General features: G+C 40.7%; 1 protein-coding gene and 1 pseudogene across 8 annotated transcripts in view; one reads left to right on the top strand and one right to left on the bottom strand.

Annotated features, from left to right (window-relative positions):
• The window catches only part of DNM3 (dynamin 3), a 553,426-nt gene that overhangs the window by 39,322 nt on the left and 496,586 nt on the right, over positions 1–17,518 (top strand). The gene's annotated exons all lie outside the window — the stretch shown is intronic.
• LOC125086220 (40S ribosomal protein S2-like) lies at positions 8,809–15,433 on the bottom strand (annotated as a pseudogene).

Genomic DNA, 17,518 nt, shown 5'->3' on the forward strand with positions numbered 1-17,518 from the left:
TTTCCTCATCTGTGAAATGATAAGAATAATAGAACTACCTTCTAGGGTTTTTCTGAGGATAAAATGAGTTGCTGTCTTAAAGCACTTAGGACAATGTGTATCCTGAGACTTACCACTGTAAGTCTAAAAGAAGAGCCTTTAAACATAGTTATTTTTAAAATAATTTTAAAAAAATTATAAAGCAAAGAATTATAATTAACCCTTTGTTTAAGTGCTTTGTAAATCTGCTTGTTATAAATTGAACTTAGCCAAGGTGAAGACTCCCCTCATCTTAGTCTTTTCTTTACAATAAATCTTTTTTCCTGAACTTATTGCCTTGTAGTGAGATACAAACTCAAGGACTACCTTGAATTTCATTTGCTTCAGTCTCCTTTCCATTTACATCCTCTCTAGAGGAGAATCACCAGTGAAATAGTTAAGAGAGGATACTAAAAACAAAAAGAAGCCCTAAAGAACACAGTAATCCATAAGCTAAATAATCAAGTTCCTTAAAAAAAAATCACCATTAGGGTTCTATTGCCCAAAGACATTATTCCATGACTTTCCCACTTGCAACGGAGAATAAAGAGTCTCTGCCTTTGAGTTTCTCCACTCCCCTCGCTCCGTTGCCTCCCCAGTGGCATGTTCTAATTAACCCACTTTCTTGACCTTTAGCTACTACACTGAAGAATTCAACTTCACAAGAAGTGAATTGCCTCATTCATATCTGCGAGGTTCGATTCATGGTTAATTGTAGGCGGGGTGTCTGATCATGAACAGGCGTGAGTTGATGTTCCTTAGTGAGGCTCCGCGCGTGCTAAGCTGTATTGTTTCATTCACTCGTTTACTCATTTGGCTTTTCCATAGCACTGGGGACAGTGATTGTGACACATCGTGCCATCCTTAGCTGACTAATGGGGTTCCAAGAGAATTTAAAATAAAGTAAAATTTTCGGGGTGCCTGGTGGGCTCAGTTGGGTAGGCCTCGGACCTGGGCTCAGGTCAGGATCTCAGGGTCCTGGGATGGAGCCCCCCATTGCCATCTCCCAGCGTTGGCATCGCCTTGGACTTCCTGCTCAAGTGGGGAGACTGCTTCTCCCTCCCTCTCTGCCCATCCTTCTCCCCTGCTCAGGCTTGTGCTCTCTCTCTCTCAAATAAATAAATGCAATCTTAAAAAAATGAAATTTTCCTCATGCCATGTGGAATTATTGAGAAGAATGAAGGAGCAGGTACTAAAGAAAAGAGGTCCCAAAATTCCCCCAAGTAAGGATCACTAACAGTTTCCCGAGGCCTTAATGATTTTCTTTTTTTAACATAGATTGAAAAAATCTCATGCTTCCTTGGGGATAGGGACCTTGTTTTCTATTCTGTTGTATTTTTTTCACAAACTGAGTAATTTTCACATTTTTCACAAACTGAGTAATCAGGAAACATTATTCTTAAATTCCTTTACTTTTTTCTTTTTCTTTTTCTTTTTTTTTTTTTTTTTTTTGGAAGTTGGGAAAAACTTGAATCTGTAAATTGCCAGGACAGTGGGAATTTATTTATGAAAAAGGCTTGCAGCTGAGGCTAGACTTCTTTCCTATAGTAGCCGTGCTCCTGGTAGGAGGATTTGCTGAACCACTTCTGTTTTTCCCATGAACTAGAGAAGAGACTTGTAGAAAGTGACAGAGATAAAAGTAAGCATCAATTTATAACACTACTTTTCTGCCTAGGTGGGAACCCAGGCCATGCTATTCATCATCCAGGGGAAAGTCAGATGGTCATGACTTCATTTCTTTTACATCATATTTTTTTCATGAAAAGTGTGTCATTAGTACCTTTAGGAAATAGGAGTATTCTTTTGAGTCCTAGAGGTACTTGGGTACTGTTGGGACCTTTTATCCAGTAGATTCTGTGTACCTCAGTGAATAGACTTCTGACCTTGAAGTTCAATTTTTCTTTTTTTTTTAATGGAAAAACCATAAATATGTGAAAAAATAAATATGCTGAGGAAATTATATATCTGATTGGATGCTCTGTCACTCTGGGAAATTATTATACTATTCCAGTCTTTATAGAAATTTCCTAAAACTTTAACATGGAGCCTCCCCTATATTTTCTATTAGCGTGTGTATAGTTTTATAAGAAAGTTAATGGATTTTATGATAATGCATTTAATTTTATCTATGACATTTTCATAATTCAATATATTGCCCCTAAATCAAAACAAATGTACTTTTGCTTATCCGTTAGTTGAACCATATGTATCATTCCATCCATACTCAGTCGCTAACATATGGGAAAGGTACTGGTTTAGTTGTTCAAAGAAGCAAGGGTTGGAAAGAGAATTTTTTTGTTTGGTGAAGTTTTGAAATATTGACTCAATGAGTTCAAATGAAAAATGACTTAATATGTTGAGTAGCTGTGTGTTTTATTTATTTATTTATTTAATTTCTTTTTAAAGATCTATTTATTTTAGAGAGTGAGAGCAAATGTATGCCCAAGCAGCAGGAGGGGCAGAGGTAGAGAGAGAATACCAAGCCGACTCTCCACTGAACTCAAAGCCTAACATGGGGCTTGATCTCACAACCCTGAGATCATCACCTGAGCAGAAATCAAGAGTTGGTTGCTCAATGGACTGATTCATCCAGGTGTCCCAAAGTAGCTGTGTTTTTTAAATCCAGGCTTCTCTTTGTCACTGCTCCGAAAAAATGAAGAATTATATTATTTAGTCAGTGCTATTTACTGAGAGTTCAGACCATGTGAGATTACTTTGAATATTTGAAAACATGAAAGTGTTCAGACAGTTTATGTTTCCATGTAATTATCTTACTACTGTATCACTCAAGGGTGTGGTTATAGATGATGGGCATCTCTCTTGCTATTTAAGCAGGAAAAAAAAAAGAAGGAAAGAAAAACGAAAGATTTAACATGAGGAGTTAGGTGAGTTAGGTGCTTGCTGACTGTTGGAAGGGCTGGGGCATTAGACTCCGGGCTGACGCTCAAGGAATGGCTCCAGAATGACACTGCAGAACTGGCCATCAAGGGAGCTGCTAGTGTGGTTACATTTAGGAAGCTGGAGTCTCAGGAATTCTGTATGTCCGCTGCTGCTTTCACCACTTAAGCCACTTCCAGGAGTCTTGAAGCAACTCTTGTGTTCTGGAATATTCTGCCTAAACTGTGATTCATGATCAGACTGTTGTCAGCACTGTTAGCTTCAAAGCTTTCTGTTGCCTGCTAGACCTACACCAGCACGACAGCCCCTTGAGTACTGCTTCTTTTTTTTTTTTTTTTTAAGATTTTTTATTTATTTATTTGACAGAGAGAGACCACAAGCAGGCAGAGAGGCAGGCAGAGAGAGAGGAGGAAGCAGGCTCCCCACAGAGCAGTGGGGCACCCAGGCGCCCCTTGAGTACTGCTTCTAATGGTGAAAACTAAAATGCGTGGAGAATGCTAGGTACTAAGGGAGTCTGGGAAATGAAGTTTTTTTGTTGGTTTCTTTTATAGCATTCTATCCTCTGCAGTGTAGGAAGACAAATAAAGAGATCCAGAACAGAAGTTGAGCTAGCCAGTTGCTGTATCTACTACGAGTGCTCTTTTTATCATTATTATGTTTTAAACATTTTTAAAATTTAAATTCAATTAATTAACATAAAATGTATTATTGGTTTCAGAGGTACAGGTCTGTGATTCATCAGTCTTATATAATACCCAGTGCTCATTACATCACATGCCCTCCTTAGTGTCCATCACCCAGTTATCCCATACCTCCATACTCCTCCCCTCCAGCAACCTTCTGTTCGTTTCATATGATCAAGAGTCTCTTTTGGTTTGTCTCTCTCTCTGGTTTCATCTTGCTTTATTTTTTCTCTCTTCCTCTATGATCCTCTGTTTTGTTTCTTAAATTCCACATATGAATGAGATCATGTGATAATTGTCTTTCTCTGATTGACTTATTTCACTTAGCATAATACCCTCCAGTTCCATCCACGTCATTGCACATAGCAAGATTTCATTTTTTGATGGCTGCATAGTATTCCATTGTAGATATATACCACATCTTCTCTATCCGTTCATCTGTCAGTAGACATCTGGGCTTTTTCCATAGTTGGGCTATTGTGGACATTGCTGCTATAAACATTAGGGTGCAGATGCCCCTTCAGATCATTACATTTGTATCTTTGGGGTAAATACACAGCAATCGTTGAGTCGAACTACAAATGCTCTTTGTTATTCCCTGTGATTGCTAGAAAATAATCTTTTTAAAAAATTAATTATTTTTATTAACATATAATGTATTATTTGCCCCAGGGTTACAGGCCTGTGAATTGTCAGGCTTACACATTTCACAGCACTCTCCATATCACATACCTTCCCCAATGCTAGAAAATAATCTTAAATTTAGAATTCAACTGATTAAATGAAAGAAACAGTTTTCAGATACAGACCATGTATGTTCCATTTAGGTCTCCATGTAGATATTTAAAATAGATTTTTTTGTTTTTATTATCTAAGTCTGCGGAAGAACATCTAGTAATCATTAATTACATGGTCCGATGTGCCAGCTGGAATAATTCAGGTATCTATGTATATTTATAGTTTAAATCCCATATGTCTTCTCTTTAGAACTTGGCTATCTTTTGCAATTAAAACTTTTCCCACTGGTAATTATGTTAGTGCATTTAACTGAGATTATTATTTTTTTTGCCATAGAGAGCATTAAGTAGAGCAAATGGAGCATAAGCAACATTGGTTGAGTAAACGATAAATTAGAGTCTGTAAAGGTTAAAGAGCTTATTCCTGAATATTCTATGATGTGAATTTCCCTTTCCATGGTGTATACTGTCAGAACAACTGGTGTAGCCCAAAGTCAGAAAGACAGAGTAAACTATGATAAAATGAAACATTTGAAATGAACAGGCCTTACTGTTAAATGCCCTGACTTCTGAGGCCATCTGGTGAAAATCTTATTGATAAATGAGGAAAAAGATTTGTAGACTTAATTGCTATTAATGTAACTACTATCTTTCATGTCTGGTATTAGAGGGGATTCTCTGATTGCCTTTGCTAAAATTGTATCCCCTACTCCCTGGACCCTCTGTTTTGTAGCTCATCGTTAAATATTCTCAGAGCACTTATCGTGATCTTATTTTTATGTGTTTGTCTCTGTACCTCATTAGAACGCAGCTGTGTGAGGATAAGGGCTTCACCATGTTCACTGCTCCCAGAAATCACAACAGCCCGGCACATAGTAGGTGCTGAATACTGGGACAAATGAACGAAAGGGGAACTGCATGGGAATAAGAATCAGAGGATCCGGCTGTAAAGCTCAGCAGGAGACTAACTGCCTGTCATGACTCACGGTGCCTGTATGCTCCATGCGGTTGGGGGCTAGTATCTGTCCTGCTAAACCTTGTATCTAATCGGATGGGACCTGGCACCTACTAGATTTCTTAATAAATATTTTTTGGATAAATTAACTAACCATGACTCTAGCCAATAGATCTTTTTTATGTTTATTTTCCTTATTTCGGGATGGGGGGGTCAGATAATCTTTAAGTCCCTATTTATTTGGGAGAGAGAGAACATGTGAGCATGCCTTAGCAGAGGGGGAGGAGCAGAGACAGTGGGAGGAGGGAGAGGAGATCTTCAGCAGGCTCCATGCTGGGTGTGGAGGCCCTGATCCCGGGCTCATCTCGCAACCCTGAGATCCTGACCTGAGCTGAGAGAAAGATTCAGATGCTTAACCAACTGAGCCACTCGGGTGCCCCTTTAAGTCCCCTTTAAGATTTAATGTTCTGTGATCCTAGATCTATATATTCTTTGGTTAGGTAGTATACTTTGTATTTTAGTTTTTGGTTTTTTGTTTTGAATCCCCAGGAGAATTTTCTGTGGTTTGTTCCATTGAGCAAGTTATGCATTCATGATTTTTATTCATATGTAAAATGAATTAAGGACATAAAATTTGCCTCCATTCAAGAATGTTGACATTTACTGTATATGCCTAAGTATATAGGTATAGTAACCATGTGTCTTGAATAAGACAGTATTTTTCTCTATAAGCACAATTTATTCAATAGCAGTTATATAGTGAGTTAATCTTATACTTTTACAAGATTTCCTATTTACAAAAATCACAAACGAGGAGAAAAAATGGTTTGCCATGCCATATGCTGTAATTTTTATCCTGAAGAATAAGTCCATAGTGTTTGTGGCCTGCTCTACGTGTAGTGTGGTTGATTGAAGGTGCTCATTCAGTGACTGGGAGGAGACGCCCTCAGTGTCTAGTTCTGATGTTTCTGCTGGGGGCAGCTCTGCGATTGTGAGGGCCCTTTCTTCCTTTAAGAAAGCTTGTCCACAAGGAGCACCTGGCTGACTCGGTCGGGAGAGCATGTGACTCTTGGTCTTGGAGTTGTGAATTCCAGCCCCATGTCAGGTGTAGAGATGACTTAAATAAAACTTCGGGAAAAAAAAAGAGCTTGTCCATGAAAATAATTAACGATGTTGGTAGTGGTTTATAAATTTGTGTATGTTAGAAGAAAATGGAAACAAACTAAATGTCAAGCATTTGGTGTATCTTTTTTTTTCCCCCTAAGATTTTATTTATTTATTTGACAAAGAGAGACACAGCGAGAGAGGGAACCCAAGCAGGGGGAGTGGGAGAGGGAGAAGCAGGCTTCCCACTGAGCAGGGAGCCTGATTCGGGACTCGATCCCAGGACTCTGGGATCATGACCTAAGCTGAAGGCAGACGCTTAACGACTGAGCCACCCAGGCACTCCCACATTTGGTATATCTTGATATAGACTAATATGCGATTTATAAATCTGATGGTGAAAAAGGTAATATTTGTTACTAAAGAATAATACTATACTGTTAAGTGGACAAAGAAGTTCTCAAACTATGTAGAGTGTGACAGTGTTATGAAAAATATGTGGGTAAAAATGTCTGGAAAAGTCTAAGATTAAAAACTATTAAGACATTGTTGGTTGATGGAATTGGAGTTGATTTTTAAAATTTATTTATATTTAAAAAATTTTATCCAAATGAGCACATAGCACTTGTATTGTAAGAAAAGGATTACCAAAAATTTCAAAAATGAATTATCAACTAGGTGTTCTATTCAAAATACACAGGCAGAATACATAATAAAGTAAAAAAAAAAAATGTCATTTATTTCTTTCCTAAATTTAAGTAGGTATCTTGAATTATTTTTTGGATAATTTATTGGGAAGTATTTTTTTGGTTGCGAGTAACATTAATTTTGTTGGAACCTGCCCAAATCTCAAAGTACAATAATATTTATTGAAATTATTTTATTAAGAACAGTTGTAATACTGTCCTTTGACTTTTCTTAGTCAATGGGTAATAATATAGTTACATTCATGATATACTAATTTATTTAGTTTTTTAGTCAGTTCCTTATTAAACATTTGTTTACTGTCCTATCACTTATACCACAGACTATTATTCATATGTAAGATGGAATTAATTCTTAATGATGTGAGTTTTCCAAGATGTAAACTTCTTTAATTTTGTGATCATAATATTAAATATACATCAAGTGTAATGTAGAATATACTTAAGATATAGCCATTTCTTTCAAGATCTTAAAATTTGAGGACATGAACAATGTATGGACAATGCTATTTAATATGACAATTCTCCTGTCCAGTTTTGTCTTTTCATGTAGAACTAGGCAGAGGGCCTAAGGGGTACACTTGATGGTTATACACTTGGGCAAATTTATAGGACTGGGAAATTTCAGATGAGGTAATAGGAGACCTCAGGAAGAGGACAAATGGTACCATAGAGCTAGGTTTCTAATTTACTTTAATCTAAAATAATTTCCTAGGGGCGCCTGGCTGGCTTGGTCAGAGGAATGTGCAACTCTTGATTCTTGGGGTCATGAATTTGAGCCCCTTGTAGGGTGTCGAGATTACTTAAATAAAACTTTAAAAAAAAATTAAAAAACCCAATTTCCTAGCCTTTCCTTTTCTTTCATGACATTGATATTTTTTTAAGAGTATAGGCCAGTTGTTACATAGACTCTTAATTTTGGGTTGTATGATTCAATTTTTTAAGCATATGAGTTTATATTTAATTTAAAAAATTTGGAAATATATAAGAAAGAAAACATTCACCCATGATCCTGGTACCCAAGGTTACTATAGACATTTAGGCAAACTTACTTTTTTTCTCCCTATGATTTATTTTTCTACAGAATAGGGATCATTATATATATGTAATTTTTGTATCTGATTTTATGAGAATTTCCCAAGTCATTGAAGGCTCTTCGAAAGGTTATTTTTAGTAGCTTCCTTATATTCTTCATTACAGTTACACTAGCATGTATTTAAATACTGTCTTATTGTTGGGCATTTGAATTGTTTCAGAAGCTCAGGACATTCCAGTCTTGAGTTTTGGAGCCTCTTTCTAGATAAGGATTCGCTTTCTCTCGATGTTTCTCTCGATGTATCTGCCTGCTCAGAGTGCTTGTCCTGCCATCTGCAGTGACAGTGCATTGTCATTTTCTCAGCCTGACTTCTGGGAGATCACAGGGAACTGAACGTAGCTGAGTTAAACAGACGGTTCAACTTGGCTGCATCTTCAAGGTCTTGCCCGACTTCAGTCTTTTTTTTTTTTTTAAGATTTTATTTGTTTATTTGCCAGTGAGGGAAAGAGAGAGAGCGTGAGAGCTGCGCAGTGGGCAGAGGGAGAAGCAGGCTCCCTGCTGAGCAAGGAGCCTGGGGCAGGACTTGATCAGGAGACACTGGGATCATGACCTGAGTTGAAGGCAGATGCTCAACCAACTGAGCTACCCAGGTGTCCCTTAAACAAGCTTTAGTTCACTTTATTTTTCTTGTATGTGGTGGCCACAGCAGGAGCCTGGTGTGGGTCTTTACAAGATGGTCAGTGAATCCCTGATAGGGAGACTTGGTGAACACGGTCTCTTTCCAGAGGTCAGGGGTGACACAGCTGTAGGTCTTGGAAATGGTGTTGAAGGCAGCCATGGCAAAGTTGCCAATTGTGGCAGTGCCGCCCCTGGCTGAGGTGTAGCGGTCGTCAGCACTGGCCATCATCAGGAGCTTCTTGGGCACAGGGGCTAAAACCATACCTCTGGGGGTGCAGTGAGGCGCTCTTGGGCAGAGCCATAGTGGCTGGTCACCTTGCCTGGGACGCGTTGGGTAGGCTGATCTCGTTCCCCCGGTAGGCTTGCCACATGGAAAGCTTGGCCAGTATGATGGCCCCATGGGTGGTAGTGGTTACCACCTTGGAGCACTTAACACCCAGCCCGACGTGTCCACTGTAATCCCGATGGCAACAAACGTCTTGAACCTGGTCCACTGGGCAGCACCGTCTGCTTTCATGCAGGCCTGATCTTCAAAACCGCATCCTTGAGGGATGCTCCCAGGAAAGAGTCCATGATCTCAGATTCTCTGATGGGCAGGGAGAAGGTATAGATCCCTTCCAGGGACTTGATCTTTATGTCCTTAAGCAGGGGGTCCAGTGTGGTGACGGGGATCCATTCCTTGTCTTCACCCTTGCCTCCCTGAGCTCTTCAAGCTCTGTGGCCTCCACCCCACCCTGACCATAGCTGCAACTCTGGCCCCAGATGCCAGCTCTGTGGCCTTGCATTCCGGGGTCCCCCGGCCCTTCCAACACACTGGCATCATCCGCCGTTTGGTGTTTTCTCAGAGAAGAAGCTGATTTCAGTCTTAGTGAAACTCCTTGGGGTCTGAGAGAGAGACTTTTTGGTTGGAAGACTACTCTGTGGTTTCCCAGTGGAAACAGTAGCTCACAGATGGTGATTTGGTTCTGACGTTCCTTCTGGGGGATTTGGATTAACGATGGAGGAAGCAGAGGTTGGGTAAGTCTATCACCTCCTGAAGTAGTTCTTTTCCTCAGAATGAAGGAAAATAATATGCATCATCTTTTCTGTGATTCTTTTCCTAACAGTGTCTTGTAATCCTCCACACTGCACCCAGCCCGGTAATCACCCGCTCCTCCAAATCATCCATGACTCTTACCCTTGGGTCCATATTGCCGCCCTCGTGCTGTTCTGTGTTCTCTTGTATACAACTCTGGCTTCCCTACAAGGCTTTGAGTTTTTTTTTTTTTTTTTTTTTAAGATTTTATTTATTTATTTGACAGACAGAGATCACAAGTAGGCAGAGAGGCAGGCAGAGAGAGAGGGGGGGGAAGCAGGCTCCCCGCCGAGCAGCGAGCTGGATGTGGGGCTCAATCCCAGGATCCTGGGATCATGACCTGAGCAGAAGGCAGAGGCTTTAACCCACGGAGCCACCCAGGTGCCCCAAGGCTTTGAGTTTTCTATCAGTTAGACTTTGCACTGTAGCAATCACATCAGAACTTAGTGGCTTAGGGTGGCAGCCGTTTACACAGCTTGTGACTTTGTGGAATCAGCAGTTCAGGCTTTGCTCAGCAGGGCTCAGCTGAGTTTGCTGGGACTCACTCATAGGGACAGCTGCTGGGTCAGAAGAGGCTGGCTGGTTGGTGACTGGGACACCACCGTTACTCTCTTGCGGTCTCAGTCTTCAGCGGGCTGCTTGAACTTGTTGACGTGATGGCTGCGGGGTTCCCAAGAGCATCAAGAGGGCAAAGCCTTATTGACAGTAGTGGGACTCTTCCAGGGGCTGGACGTGTCTTAACCGGAATCCTGGGAGTTTTGATTAAATCAGATGGCTTCAGGAATATAATGAACTAAAAAACTACTAAATAGCTGTTTAACTTATTGTATTTTATGGCAGTAAATGAATGTGATGCTTCCTTTGTGAGATATGAACTGAAATATTGGTTCTTGTTAATATATAGCAAATTTGTGAGATTATAATCTCTTGTTTAGGAAATGTGTCAAGTTGTTAAGCTGCTTTTCCTATAGAAATGGTAATGTCTCTTACTTGTAGTCTAAATGATTAGTCTGCAGAGCCCCCTGGATAGTAATGAAGTGAGTATGGGGCAGCTGGCTGGCTCAGTGGGTAGAATGTGTGATTTGATCTCGGAGTTGTGAGTTTGAGCTCCACATTGGGTGTGGAGACTACCTAAAAATAGAATCTTTAAAAGAAAAAGAAATGAGTACCAAGTTACACGGGACTTTAGTGTTTATGAATTTAATGTGTATGGATTAGAGGGGATCATAACGGAAGTTCAGCATCGTGAGGCATTTAAAACAGTTTTAGAGATAGAAAGCCTGGGGGCAAAGCAGATACAGACATACCTCTGAGTTACTGCAGTTTCTAGTCCAGAGCAGTGCAAGAAAGTGAGTATCACAATAACACTAGTCAAATGAAGTTTTTGGTTTTCTGGTGTGTATAAAAGTTTTGTTTACTTTCCACGGTAGTTTATTAATTGTGAAGTAGCCTTATGCCTAAAAATTGTATATACCTCAATTAAAAATATTTTATTGCTGAAAAATGCTAACTCTCACCTGAGCCTTCAGCAAGTTATGTTCTTGTGGAGAGAGGGTCTTGCCTTGACATCAGTGGCAGCTGACCCATCAGGGTGGTGGTTGCTGAAGGCTGGGGGGGCTGTGGCAGTTTTTTAAAATAAGACAACAGTGAGATTTCCTGCATGAGCTGAGTCTTAATTTCATGACAGTTTGAAGCATGTGTTGCTGTTCTGTACCATTGTGTGACAGCAGAACTTCTTTCGTAATTGGAATCAGCGCACTCTCATCCTGCCACTGTGTTGGCAACTATGTGTAGGTGGGGTCATGGCAGCGGCCTTCATGGCATCTTCACCAGGAGCAGATTCCGTCTCAAGAAACCACTTTCTTTGCTCATCTCTAGGAAACAACTCGCCATCTGTTCAAGTTTTATCGAGGTTCCAACAATTTGGTCCCATCTTCAGGCTCCACTTGTCATTCTAGTGCTCTTGCTACTTCTACCACATCTGCAGTTCCTTCTGCCTCTGGAGTCTTGAATCCCTCAAAGTCATCCATGGGGGTTGGAATCGATTTCTTCCAAACTCATATTCATGTTGGTAATTTGACCTTTCCTATGAATCATGGTTGTTCTTAATGCCATCTTGAATGATGAATCTTTTCCAAGAAGTTTTCAATTGACTCTGCCCAGATCCATCACAGAAATCATTATCTGTGGCAGCTCCAACTGTATGAAATGTATTTCTTAAATAAGAAGACTTGAAAGGTAAAAATGACTACTTGATTTATGGCCTGCAGAGTGGATGCATGAATCACGTCTTACGTCTCCATTGGAGCTCTTGGGTGATCAGCTATACTGTCAATGAGCAGTAATATTCTGAAAGGAACATTAGGAATAAAGGAACATTCTGCTGAGCAGTAGGTCTCAACTGGGGTTAAAATAGGTCTCAATAGGGCTTGGAATATTCAGTAAACCTTGTTGTAAACAGATGAGGTACTGTTCTATAGGCTTTGTGGTTCCATTTCTAGAGCACAGGGAGAGTAGATTAAGCTTAATTCTTAAGGGCCCTAGGATTTTCGGAATGGTGAGCGAGCATTGGCTTCGACTTAAAGTCACCAGCTCTATTAGCCGCTAATGAGAGAGTCAGCGTGTCCTTTGAAGCGTTGAAGCCAGATAATGACTTCTCTAATTATGAAAGTCCTAGATGGCATATTCCCGAAGAAGACTGTTTCATCTACACTGAAAATCTGTTGTTTAGTGTAAATGATGTAGTTTTGGAATAGAAGTGAGGTGTGGTGGGGTAGGGGTCCAGAGCGGAAGGTCAAGAAAGAATTCTAGACATGTCTTTGTGCAAAAAAAAGTGGTTTTATTAAAGCACAGGGAGGACCTATGGGCAGAAAGAGCTGCACTGGGGTTCTCAGGAGCAATTGATCATACACTATGGGGCTGGGGCAGGTAAGGAAAAAGGGAGGTTTTCAAAAGAACTTCCATATGCTAAAGAAGATGACCTATAGGATTCTGGAGGCCTGCCTTGGCTATAGTCAAGTTAAGGTGGTTTTTCCCTCTAGTAAAGCATTAACTTTAAGACAGTAGGGAGCTTCCTAGAAGAATACCGTGCATGTCCCACCCTGGGGGGAGGTTGCAGGGATCAGTTTATGCTTTGTCTTCAGCTGCTCTTTTGCTCCCTCATAACCACCTGCATTAATTATCTTAGCTCGATTTTCCAGATGATTTGCTGCAGCTTCTCTGTCAGTACTGGCTACTTCTCCTTGCATCTGTATGTTAGGGAGTCGGCTTCTTTTCCTTCTACCTCACGATCCATCTCGGCTTCAGACTTGTCTTGAGCACCTAACACACTTCCCTGAGCCTTCACAGAATTGAAGAGAGTTAGGGCCTTGCTCTTGGATTAGGCTTTGGTCTAATTCATTCTCTCTCTCTCTCTCTTTTTAAGATTATATTTATTTATTTGTCAGATTGAGAGCAGAAACACCAAGAGCTACAGGCAGAGCAGGCAGAGGGAGAAGCAGGCTCCGTGCTGAGCAAGGATCCCGACATGGAACTCAGTCCCGGGACCCTGGGATCATGACCTGAGCCAAAGGCAGATGCTTAACGGACTGAACCACCCAGGTGTCCCCTAATTCATTCTCTTAAGAGAAAGTTAGGGCTGGTTTGGTCTTCTATCCAGACCACTAAAGCTTTATTCTTATCAGCAATAAAGCTGTTTTACCTTCTTTTCTTTTTTTAAAAGGATTTATTTATTTTAGAAAGAGAGGGAGAGCCTGTGTGGATGTGCGCGCACTGTGAGGAGGGGGCAGAGGGAGAGCAGACAAGCAGGCTCCCAGCTGAGCGTAGAGCCCACCTTGGGGCTGGTTCCCAAGACCTTGAGTTCATGACCGGAGCCGAAACCAAGAGCCGGCCACTTAAACAACTGAGCTACCCGGGCAGCCCAAGCTGTTTCACTTTCTTATCACTGATGTACTTATATATGCACTTTAAATTTATGATTTCACAACTTGGCTGCCTGGAGCAAGAGACCTAGCTCTTGGCCTGTCTCAGCTCTCGGCCTGTCTCAGCTTTCAGCATTGCCTTCCTCACTGAGATGAATCATTTCTAGCTTTTGCTTTAAACTGAACAAAGTGCAGCTCTTTCTTTGATTTGAACACTGAGAGACCGTTGTTGGGTTATTAGTTGGCCTAATTTCAGTATTGTTTTGTCTTAGGGATTAGGGAGGCCAGAGGAGAGGGAGAATGACAGGGAAGAGCCGTCAGTGAATGGAGCGGTCAGGAGGCATGTAACATTTGTGGATTAAGTTTATTGTTTTCTTACATGGGTGCAGTTCTTAGTGCTCCAAGACAATTCCAATAGTGACATCAAAGATCCCTGGTCACAGATCACTGTAACAAATATAATAACAATGGAAAAGTTTGGAATATTTTGAGATTTAGTGAACTGTGACATAGAGGCACGAAATAAATGCTGTTTGAAAACTGGCCCTGATAGACTTCCTCGACTCGGCGTTGCCACGTACCTTCGATTTGTAAAAAATGCGGTATCTGCAAAATGCAACAAAGCATTAAAAGGAGGCGCGCTTGTAGAAGAAACAACTGGGGGGGGTTGTGTTACTGCGGCTAAAATGAATTTCAGTGATACTTTCTTTTGTCTCCTCCCCTCTTCTGCCTGCCTCCCTCTTCTTTAAAGAATCCCATTGGTCAGTAACTTGTTACATGGAAAATTACCTTTGCCTTGTTATTTACATTGTGCTTTTAGGAATTTTGGAATGATACGGGAGTCCTTCACAGAAGAGTTAGAATCAAAGGTTATTGTGTTCTGGCTATGGCTTGAATTTGAAATTAGAAAAGGCAGACATAAAAGTTTTAGTCTTACACTCTGAAGATTAAGTTAAGAAATCATTAGCAATGAACATGTGTGTAGCAATTTCATTTACAAGCCATTTGGCTAATGACTGCACAGTAAGCATTTCTTCAGGCTCACACAGCTCTCTTGAAGCTGAATTGTTTTTGCAAATTGACACACACTGATCTTTTCTGGTTTAAAGTTTGAAAGACGCATTACACATCTTCTTACGAGAAAGTTATTTCCCATTGGTTATAACAGAATTATATTGTAATGTGTTATGATTGGATAATAACACATTATCATGAAAAGGAGGAGAAGGTAAATTTATCAAGCAGTTGAATTGCTGGAGATGCTGTTGCTGTGAGAGAAAAGCCAGTTACCTCTGGGGTGTGGAAAAGAAACTTCCTATTTCCTACTCGAGGTCTAAAATTGGTTACATTCAGGCTGGTGCCCTTACACTGTTATTCCTAGAATCACAAGATTCTAGAGGTATTAGGACTTTGGAAGTTATCCAATCCTATACCATCATTTAAAAAATAAGGTTATTTGGGTGAAAGGTCTCTTGCCCAAGGTCACACTGGAATCAGAACCCAAAGACCATAATATCCCTGAACTAGTGACCATTACTTCTGTAAGGGCCTCTTCAGCCAGAGCAGCCCCATCCCGGTTGAACTGCCATTTTGCTGTAAAGCTTAAATTGACCTTACCCCCTACCCCTGCCCCCGCAGGGGAACTTACTTAAAAGCAAGTCCAGGAAACCAGTCCCAGGTAGCAAAGACCAAATACAAGGGTGGGTCAGGCCAGGTGGAGGTATTCAATCAGTGGGGGCGCATACTGTCTCCTAGCTACCAAGGTGTGTGGGCTCCGCCCTTTGGGCACCTTTTGGGCGCCAATTCTGAACTAGGTGATAGGCTGGTTCAAATGTCTACTAGGGTAAATTGTAATTCAATTAGTCGCCTAGCATCACTGGAGTTTCCTGTGTGTGTGTGTTACAATCTCATTGGCCACCTGTGTGTGGCCAGGCCCAACCCCATGGCCTTTGCTCTATAAAAGTTAGTCTGGAAAGCAGGGAGTGGTTGTCTTCTCGGTAGGGGCGGCCCTGACCGGTCTGTTTGACCGTCGGTCTGATTCCTGATGCTTGGCGCGAAATAGAAATAAAGCTTTGCTTGACCTTTGCTTTGTATCAGTCTCGCTCCTTTAATCACGGACCCATTATTGGGGTACCCAATTTTGGGGGGACCCAACACTTCTAAATATGGAGTGTCTCTTCTCTGTTTATACAAAGTATACTTTCTGAATAAATAAATAAAATCTTAAAAACAAACAAACAAAACAAAAAACCTGGGATTGAGTCCTGCATCAGGCTCCTGGCTCAGCGGGGAGTCTGCTTCTTCCTCCCCTCTCTGTCAAATAAATAAGTAAAATCTTACATAAGGTATACGTTCTGGAACATAATCTTTTAAAATTTGTTTACGTCTAATATTTAAAAGGTTTTCTATAGTTTTCACAGTTGTATTAACTATAAAGCCAATTCTTAGTCTTTATTTATTTTTATTTTTTATAAAGATTTTATTCATTTTTTTCACAGAGAGAGAGAGAAAGCAAGAGCAGGAACACAAGCAGGGGGAGTGGGAGAAGGAAACGCAGGGAGCCCGATGTGGGGCTCGATCCCAAGACCCTGGCATCATGACCTGAGCCAAAGGCAGAGGCCCAAGGACTAAGCCACCCAGGTGCCCCTCTTAGTCCTTTTTTTAAAGTAAGTTCTTTGGTTTACCTTTATCATTGCCAGGGTCTATCAGAGTAGCAAAATCGTTCCATTCTTCCTCTTCTTTTTTCAGTATAGTTGACGTACAATGTTACATTAGATTTAGTTAATAAAACACAGTGATTCAGCAATCTCTGTGTTACGCTATGCTCCCCACAAGTGTAGCTGTTGATGTGATAAGGGCTGGGAGTGAGCGGTCCAAAAAGAATTCTTGAGCTATTTTCTGGGTAAAAAAAGGTTTGTTTTTTTTTTTTGTTTTTTTTTTTTTGTTGTTGTTAAAGTATGGAACAGGACCCATGAGCAGAAAGAGCTGCCCTGGGATTGTGACGAGTGATTGACTCTGTACCTTTAAATTGGGAGTTGGGGAGAGAAAAGAAGTTTTCAAAAGGGTTTTCGTCTATTAAAGAAGACTTACAGAACCCTGGAGGGACCAGCCTTGTCAAGCTAAAGTTGCTTTTTGCCTCTAGCAAAGCATTAACTTTAAGGCAATTGTGAGTTCCTTGAGGAATGTCACTGAGAGGGTCTCAAGTACTTGTCAATGGCTGCAAGTTATAAGAAAACTTAGTTTTATTTACATTTATTTTGCCTTTGTTCTCCTAGTCAGCTACCATCTGCCACCATGCGATGCTTTTACACCAACTATTGTCCCTGTGATGTACCAATCATTCCATCCTTTGTGGATCTTTTCCCGGTGAACTGTGGGATCCATAAAAAAGGTTAATCTTGTATTTATTTTTGTTGTGCTTTATTTACTTGGTTAAATAGGTGATTCTTTTTTTTTTTTAAAGATTTTATTTATTTATTTGATAGACAGAGATGACAAGTAGGCAGAGAGGCAGGCAGAGAGAGAGGAGGAAGTAGGGTCCTCGCTGAGTAGGGAGCCCGATGGAGGGCTCGATCCCAGGACCCTGAGACCATGACCTGAGATGAAGGCAGAGGCTTCAACCCACTGAGTCACCCAGGTGCCCCTAAATAGGTGATTCTTTCACAAATTTCTACTTCTAACATTTCTTTGATAATTTATAAACACATTTA

Source organism: Lutra lutra, chromosome 15 (genome assembly GCF_902655055.1).
Source record: "Lutra lutra chromosome 15, mLutLut1.2, whole genome shotgun sequence".
Classification (NCBI taxonomy): domain Eukaryota; kingdom Metazoa; phylum Chordata; class Mammalia; order Carnivora; family Mustelidae; genus Lutra; species Lutra lutra.